At 39.6% G+C, this 9,264-nt stretch overlaps 1 protein-coding gene across 2 annotated transcripts in view; it reads right to left on the reverse strand.

Annotated features, from left to right (window-relative positions):
• The window catches only part of wscd2 (WSC domain containing 2), a 222,076-nt gene extending 216,170 nt beyond the window's left edge, over positions 1–5,906 (reverse strand). For both annotated transcript variants that reach the window (XM_057833088.1, XM_057833087.1), the window contains exon 1: positions 5,414–5,906. The gene's annotated coding sequence lies outside the window, so the exon portion shown is untranslated. The remainder of the gene's footprint in view (positions 1–5,413) is intronic.
• Between the last annotated feature and the right edge of the window lie 3,358 nt (positions 5,907–9,264).

Genomic DNA, 9,264 nt, shown 5'->3' on the forward strand with positions numbered 1-9,264 from the left:
CCCGTCTGCCGATACAGCCGCGGCCACAACTGCGTCATCTCTCAGTTCAATAGTTTAGTTATGTGTAAATAAAGCAAATAAAGCTCTATTTGTCTTGTTGTTTATGTTATTTTGTAGAAGAAAAACATTATTCAGATGTTTGGGATGTCACAAAAGAAAAAAAATAGCTGTGTTAAAGTCAAAGATATGTTTTGAAATGTATGCATTTACAAAAAGCTCAATTTCTCGTTTTTTTTCATCAGAAACTTGATAATTGCTCAAACTAAGCTATTTTCTAATGCTGATATCTAAAAAATGGAAAAAGCTGAACTTACTTTTTTTTCCAGCTGAAAGAAGAGTCTAGTCTTTCTTTTGGTGGGTTCCATGTTTATATAGCAATAGAATAGAATTTTCTGTGGACTTTGCAAAATCAGTCAAAATCCAGTCAAACGGCCGGGAGCAAAGGGGTTTGCTCCGGTGAAAATGGCTGGGAGTGAATGAGTTAAGGGCACCGCTACTGTAGCCAGAAAAACAGACTCTCTCCAATAGCTCGTCATTATTTTTTTGGAGGGAAATTTTGTCTGAAACGAGCCTCGAACAGATGAACAATACTGTTGTCAGAGATGTAGTGCATTATATTTTTATTATACCTGCGGTTGTAGTTTGCAGTGGTGGTGGAGAATTACAATGCATGATACTCAGAGGAATTTCTGATAGTTTATCACGTAACCCACTGAGATGACATGAGCAGAATTTAAGGAATGCTATATTGTGAAAAGTTTATAGAAATATATTATGAAATTATGTAACCGATCAAGTCAGCCATCATCTTTGAATAGGCTCTTATAATAGGTCTCATCTGAATATCAATGAGTTGACCAAGTGTACACAAACAAGGAACACCAATGTTTAATGTGATGACCAATCTTCTAAAACTACATAAATGAATAAGTGGCAGGGATGTGGGTTTATTCAGGGGTTGTGTTCTGCATCACAATTGGCACTGGTTAAAAATTAGCAGGGAGGCTCAAATGAAAGTCCGGCTCCTTCACACTTGGTCGTAAATGAATGTCGCCCAAGCTCCTGTGTGCATCTTAACCCAGTGTTTTCCAAGCTTTTGTGAGCCAAGGCACCCATTTTACATTTGAGAAATCTCACAGCACAACACCGGACAGAAATGTCAGAAAAGATGAACAATACGTATACTGAACAATACTGAAATAATAATGACAATCTTGTCTCAGCTTACAAACATACGGAAATCATTTGAAATCTGGATTGGTTTAATTCAAGTAAGGGTGTAAGTTTGGTTTCAACATTGGTAGGGACGCAAAACAGCATAACCTGCATGTACACTTTTTGCTGGGGATGGGACATTAAGACCAAATAGATTGGGTACATTTTTCAAAAATAGCTGGTTCCGACGTAAAAATGAAAAAAGTTAAAATTATTTTCATGGGAGAAAGTCATTTTTCAAAATGCTTGCTTCATATAAAGGAAGTCTACAGCAGTTGCGTTTGTTTGGGGGGGTGAAATTTAAAGGCATTTTTTTTTAAATGATTTAGAAAATAATGAATAAATGCTCAAAATGAACAGTTAACGTTAATAGAAAATATACAGGAAGACACCTCTCTAAGCAGGTTTCTACTCAAGTATAACAGGTTAGCAAGTTCACACAATTTAATTTTATGCAAACTCTGATGCAGGTCGGACTTTCAGTTGCAAAATTAGTGGCGTGTTACCCACCTCTACAACATTGACATCTTTTTACACTACTAACATTGCCTGCTGCTGCTGGCCAAAAAACCTTCTAACCTCGCTCGTCTTCAAAGGGGGCAGAGGAGAGGCAGCGTGTTGACCAGGGGTCGCGTTAACCAAATATTTTCCGTCGTTGACCGATTTTTTAAAACGGTGACGGAAAAAACTGAAGTCCGTCCGTCATTTTGACAGGTTGCAATTCACACCCCAGACCACAGGGTGGCGAGTGAGCATATTAATTAATTCTCTTAATGCATGACGTCGTTGGCTATTCTGTCAGAATATTGTAGCGTCACCGGGATCTGGCAGCGGCACCGTGATTGACACATCAACGCGAGGTTCATATTGGTGCACCCGGTGTGCCAGCCCGTCATCCAATTGGTGGACTAGATTGCCGCCTGTGTATAGACCCCAATCACATGACGTCACAACTCCGCCCCCCTGACTGGAGCCGCCATATTGTGTGTCAGCTCGTCGTGTTTACAAATTACCGCTACGTACATGCCTCTTATTACGGCGTGTTTTTCTGCTCGTTAACATTAATAATCAAAATGGTGAAGGCGTGTGTGGCGGTTGATTGCAGTAACAGAGAAGATAGACGGAGAGACTTGAAGTTCTACCGTATTCTGAGAGACCCGAAGAGGAGAGCGAGATGGACTGCTGTAATTCGACAAGAAATCTGGGCACCAAACGATCACCACAGACTATGTAGTAGTCATTTTATATCAGGTAAGATGCATTTAATATATATTTAGAATATTTTGGGCTGACAACCACAATTAAGATCATTGTGTGACGTTGGTGATTGGGGTCTATATAGTTGCCTCTTTTTCTTTGGGGGCGGAGTTGTTGTTTTGTTTGTTTTTGTTGGCGGTAAGCAGAGTAAAAAGAGGGAGAAAAATACCACGACTTCCATGTCTAATTTTTCGCCGCCAAGCAAGCATTACAATATTAATTAAAAATGATTGAAAACTAAACACTATTGAATATGTCATCATTATCATTTTAAAAATTTAAGTGACGGGTAAAAATAGATTATGACCGGATTTTAATGACCCTGTCAGTCAAAATGACAGACAACGAAAATGTCTAGCGCAACCTCTGGTGTTGACATGTATTTCTCTATGGGTTTTGTGAATGTGGGGGTTCTACTCATCAGCCAATCAAACATGCGTTTGAGGGGGAAAAATGGTCCGAATGAAAAGTGATAAATGTACTGTAAGTCTGAACATGATGACAGTAATTCACTTAATAATTGTAGGGTCAATTCTATCCTTACAACATATTGGAAGACAATGTAAATGACCTATATAACTGAACTCACTATATAATGCAAATAAGGTTGCTTAAAAGTTGGTGGGGACAATTTGAGCATCCTGAGAAGTTGGTAGTGTGTCAAGACACAGCTGGGAATGGCCACAGCCGGATTTTGGGGGGATTTTATGGGTGGAACATGGTAATATAATAAGGGTCGCGATGCAGAAATTGCAGACCTCAAGGAGTGGTCGAGATTTTAATTTTCATATATTTGCCCTTTTCGATGTTTTTTTTTTTTTCACAATTTTTCACAATTATTCTTTGTTTGGATCAATTATTTATCATCTAAAATATTGGAGAAAATGCGACAGTAACATAAAAAAAAAAATACAATTAAGCGATATTTACGAGGTAGATATCCGTGACTGAAATAGAACGTATAAATACGTTCTATTTTTAATTGTTTCAGTGTCCCAAAGACGTATTTATACGTCTTTTATGTTTTTTTTCCAAAAGTGACATCTCTAGGTTGTGATTCGACTTAGCTCCAAAGCACAGTGCTGCAAATCAATTTTAAAGCAATAAAACCACTGGAGGGCAGTAGCGCATTTGGTAGGAACCTCAACCCGATTAAACGGAATGAACGGCCGGGCCGCACAGCCGGGGCGCCAGCGGAAGATGACCGAACGGATGTCCAGGATGTCTGGCGGCGGACGACCGAGCAGAACAACCGAGAGGACGCCCGGGATGCCATGCGCTGGACGACCGAACAGAACGACCGGGACCACCAGTGCAGCGGACGATGCCGTTGAGTTTTGCGCTGCCGTGCTCAGCCGCTTGCGGCCCTCGCACCCTCCAGTGTCCCGCATGGAAACGCGCACGGCCAAACCAGTTCCCCCCCTGGAACACAAGTTTCCCAGGCGAACTCTGCCACGAGGCAGTAGTCACCACAAAAGAAAGACAAAAGAAATCCATCTTTATGAGCCAGGCAGTGATGAGAGAAAAGTTTAACCCAGCTGTCGCGGCCACAACAGCGTCATCTCTCAGTTAGTTATGTGTAAATAAATTGTTACTTTGCGATCAAAAGCTCTATTTGTCTTGTTGTTTATGTTATTTTGTAAAAGGAAAACATTATTCAGATGTTTGGGATGTAACTAAAGCAAAAAATAGCTGTGTTAAAGTCAAAGTTATGTTTGAAATGTATGCGTTTACAAAAAGCTGAATTTCTGTTTTTTTCATCAGAAATTGGAAGATTGCTCAAACTAAGCTATTTTCTAATGCTGATTTCTAAAGAATGGAAAAAGATATGAACTAACTTTTTTCCTGCTGAAAGAAGATAGCCTAATCTTTCTTTTGGTGGGTTCCATGTTTATATAGCAATAGTACAGAATTTTCTGTGGGCCTTGCAAAATCAGTCAAAATCCAGTAAAACGGCCGGGAGCGAAGGGGGTTGCACCGTTGAAAATGGCTGGGAGCGAATGAGTTAACAGATGCTTTTTTCGTTGTGACGTAATTTGTTTAAAAGTTTAAAATATGTGAGCGAATAATTTTTTAAAAGTCGTTTTTTCTATTAAACTAAATATTAGACATCAATTGATGATTCTAAGCTAAAATTGACAGACATTTGGAATAATAAATACGATTACCTTTTTATGGCGAGGCTGAAACAAAAGCGGTTGTGCGACGTCTGTAAACGGGTGTTTCCAAAGTAAAACGGACAAATTGAAAAAAGCTCGGGGAATTAATGCACTATGAATCTGCTATGGCAGCATATAGACATATTGTTCTATCAAACACAACTGTTTTTTTGGGATTAAAATACAGCAGTTTATTTTAAAAAGGGGTGCAAGAGCAGAAACTGCTTTTTCAGTCTTGTCTGTGCTTTCCGCCATATGCTGAAGAAGTCATGCTTATTCTGCTGTATAGCTGGCAACAGGTGGATGTACAGGTTTATTGTGCCTTCTGCAATGTAATGGAAGTATATTCCGCCAGTCTCTATAGGTCACTTGCATTGACAGATATATATATATATATTTGTAATTATTATAATGGCATCCATGCAGTTTTCTAGCACACTGGTTGGGTATCACTGTTTTATCCCATCAGTTGCATGGCAGGACACAAACATCTGTCATATACTTCTGTCAGTACGATTCATAACCGACAAATATAAACAAACAAATGAAAAAAAAAAAAAATGCCTGCATAAAGGAAAGCAGATCTTAAAGTTCACCCCAGGTTATTTCTTTTACTAGAAGTCATACTGAAATAGATGAAGCTGATTTTACAAGTTTCAAGCAATAGATGCCTCGGTTATTTTGGTCTGGTCAGCAGCAGATTTGAACACTCCTGTAACATCACTAAAAGTGCACACTCAGGTCATTTCCACTGCTTCGGAAAAGATTTGAAAAGCTCTTACCTCAGTCGGGAAAGGGCTGGTTTGTTGTGACAAAATGTTTTATCTCCGAGCCAACTGGGGGAACTCAACATGTTCTCCGAGAAGCAGGACGCCCGCAATGTTTCTCAGTTCAGTCCGTGTGAGTGCTCTTTAATAATCTACAACGCCGCAGATGTGCCGCGACACGCTGCTTCCAGCAACCCGAGAGGGCGACAATAACTAATGTGGACCCCGCAGGCTCCAAGCAGCCCGCCCACCCTCCGCTTGCCCGACCCCTGGCATCTGCTCCGGCCGCGGCGTGGAATCGGGTCGCGGTGATGAGCTTTCTAGCCGCCGGAGCTGAAGGACGGCGCTCGAACGCTGCGGAGAGGCAGCGCCGCACAGAGCGCTCCAACCGCGGACCGACAGCACTGCCTGGTGCACTTAAAGAGACACAACAGAACAGTGGGGCGCAGTGGACGCGCGCGGACTCTTTTTGTGACTGTCTTTGTGGGACACGCTTGGCGACGACAACGTCTGGAGTGGAAACAAACGACGCGCTGCTGCCTCCCTGCTGATTTCAGTCAATTCAAGTCTTTCTTTGGATTTTTGGAGAGGGACCATGTGCAAATGACACATGCGAGAGCGGGAAAAGTGTCACTCTGCGGGCTCGATTCCATCTGGAGTCCCCAGATACAAACCAGAAATTAAAGGAAAACAGACAATGCAGTCTATTATAGCGGAAATTCTCAAATTTTTGACATTGTTTACCGCCTCGAAAACTATTTGAACGTTCAGGCAAATGGGGCCACTTCAAATCTTGGGGTGGCACACAAAAAGCGGATTTTAAGGGGGGGTTAGGGGGGCCAGGCCCACCTGGTGGCCTAAAAATGTAATTGCATGTAATTGACTTTCCTACATATATATATAAATTGTAAAGCTATAAAACTGCAACAAAAGTGAATGAAACAAAAAAACTAGGGCTGTCAAAATTATCGCGTTAACGGGCGGTAATTAATTTGTTAAATTAATCACGTTAAAATATTCAACGCAATTAACGCACATGCCCCGCTCAAACATTAAAAGGACAGCACAGTGAAATGTGTACTTGTTGTTTTTTTCTTCAGCACCCATGAGCATTGTGTAAGTAATTATTGGGATCAACAATGGCGGGCTACTAGTTTATTTTTTGACTGAAAATTTTACAAATTTTATTAAAATGAAAACATTAAGAGGAGTTTTAATATAAAATTTCTATAACTTGTACTAACATTTTTCTTTTAAGAACTACAAGTCCCTCTATCCATGGATTGCTTTAACAGAATGTTAATAATGTTAATGCCATCTTGTTGATTTATTGTTATAATAAACAAATACAGTCCTTATGTACCACATGTTGAATGTATATATCCATCTTGTGTCTTATCTTTCCATTCCAACAAAAATTTACAGAAAAATATGGCATATTTTATAGATGGTTTTAATTGCGATTAATTAATTTTTAAGCTGTAATTAACTCGATTAAAAATTTTAATCGTTTGACAGCCCTAATATAGATAGATAGATAGATAGATAGATAGATAGATAGATAGATAGATAGATAGATAGATAGATAGATAGATAGATAGATAGATAGATAGATAGATAGATAGATAGATAGATAGATAGATAGATAGATAGATAGATAGATAGATAGATAGATAGATAGATAGATAGATAGATAGATAGATAGATAGATAGATAGATAGATAGATAGATAGATAGATAGATAGAGATACACACTCACCGGCCACTTTATTAGGTACACCATACTAGTAACGGGTTGGACCCCCTTTTGCCTTCAGAACTGCCTCAATTCTTCGTGGCATAGATTCAACAAGTTGCTGGAAGCATTCCTCAGAGAGTTTGGTCCATATTAACATGATGGCATCACACAGTTGGTGCAGATTTGTCGGCTGCACATCCATGATGCCAATCTACCACCACATCCCAAAGATGCTCTATTGGATTGAGATCTGGTGACTGTGGAGGCCATTTGAGTACAGTGAACTCATTGTCATGTTCAAGAAACCAGTCTGAGATGATTCCAGCTTAATGACATGGCCGCATTGTCCTGCTGAAAGTAGCCATCAGAAGTTGGGCACATTGTGGTCATAAAGGGTTGGACATGGTCAGCAACAATACTCAGGTAGGCTGTGGCGTTCCAACAATGCTCAATTGGTACCAAGGGGCCCAAAGAGTGCCAAGAATATATTCCCCACACCACTACACCACCACCACCAGCCTGAAGCGTTGATACAAGGCAGGATGGATCCATGCTTTCATGTTGTTGACACCAAATTCTGACCCTACCATTCGAATGTCGCAGCAGAAATGGAGACTCATCAGACCAGGCAACGTTTTTCCAAACTTCTATTATCCGATTTCGATGAGCTTGTGCAAATTGTAGCCTCAGTTTCCTGTTCTTAGCTGAAAGGAGTGGCACCCGGTGTGGTCTACGGCTGCTGTAGCCCATCTGCCTCAAAGTTCAACGTACTGTGCGTTCAGAGATGCTCTTCTGCCTACCTTGGTTGTAACGGGTGGTTATTTGAGTCACTGTTGCCTTTCTATCAGCTCGAACCAGTCTGGCCATTCTCCTCTGACCTCTGGTATCAACAAGGCATTTCCGCACACAGAACTGCTGCTCACTGGATATTTTTTCTTTTTCGGACCATTCTCTGTAAACCCTAGAGATGGTTGTGTGTGAAAATCCCAGTAGATCAGCAGTTTCTGAAATACTCAGACCAGCCCTTCTGGCACCAACAACCAGGCCACGTTCAAAGTCACTCAAATCACCTTTCTTCCCCATACTGATGCTCTGTTTGAACTGCAGAAGATTGTCTTAAACCATGTCTACATGCCGCCATATGATTGGCTGATTAGAAATTAAGTGTTAACGAGCAGTTGGACAGGTGTACCTAAAAAAGTGGCCAGTGAATTAGAGAAAAAAAATATTCTTAAAGATGATTTTTTTTTTTTTTTATTGATTGAAAATAAATTTTTGATTGAAGCAACGTTTTGGGGGATTGAATGATTTAGACACAAATATCCTAATCATAATATGGCCCAAACTCAAAAAGGATTGCTTCAATCAAAGAAAACTTTTTCAATGAAAAATTGAATGTTCAAATGCAACTTTTTCAATCTCAAATTGTTTTTTTGCATTAAAACACTTTTTTCTATGACTAAAATTTTCCTTTTTTTGATTGAAGTGATTTTTCTTTTCGAAAATCTACATTTTTTTTTGAAGCAACTTATTCTTTGATTGAATAATAAAGAGAAAATGTCCTAGCCAAAATGTGGCCCAAACACAAATCAACATTACTTCAATCAAAAGGTTGCTTCAATCAAAAAAAGAAATACAAATTAATCAAAGAAAAATAGCTTTCACATGCATTTTTTTTTTTGAGTTTCAAATTTATTTTTGCATTCAAACACATTTTTGTTGATTGAAGTGACTTTTTTTTTTGGTTGAAAATATATTTTTGGATTGAAGCAACTTTTTTTTTTTGATTGAATAATAAAGACACAAATCTACCGCCATGTGGCTCTGCCCAGGGGATACAATTTTTGACTGGGGTAACTACATTGGCACGACACCGGTGGGCGTACCAAATTCAATGGATGATGATCTTGGCGACAAGTATTGCCTAAATAGCCTGATTCAGAATTCCCCTCAAGAATGATGGGAAACAAAAGAACGCTCATTGTCAACTTATTATTTGAAATATTCTTGTAAGTTAATTTTATTGGTGACAGTGCGTTTTGGAGACATCAACATATTGTGCCCCCCCCCAGCCCCAAAAGTCAAACTCCGGCACACCAAAACTAAAATCTTTAATTTCAGGTTCTTA

This window comes from Corythoichthys intestinalis, chromosome 3 (assembly GCF_030265065.1).
Source record: "Corythoichthys intestinalis isolate RoL2023-P3 chromosome 3, ASM3026506v1, whole genome shotgun sequence".
NCBI classification, from domain to species: domain Eukaryota; kingdom Metazoa; phylum Chordata; class Actinopteri; order Syngnathiformes; family Syngnathidae; genus Corythoichthys; species Corythoichthys intestinalis.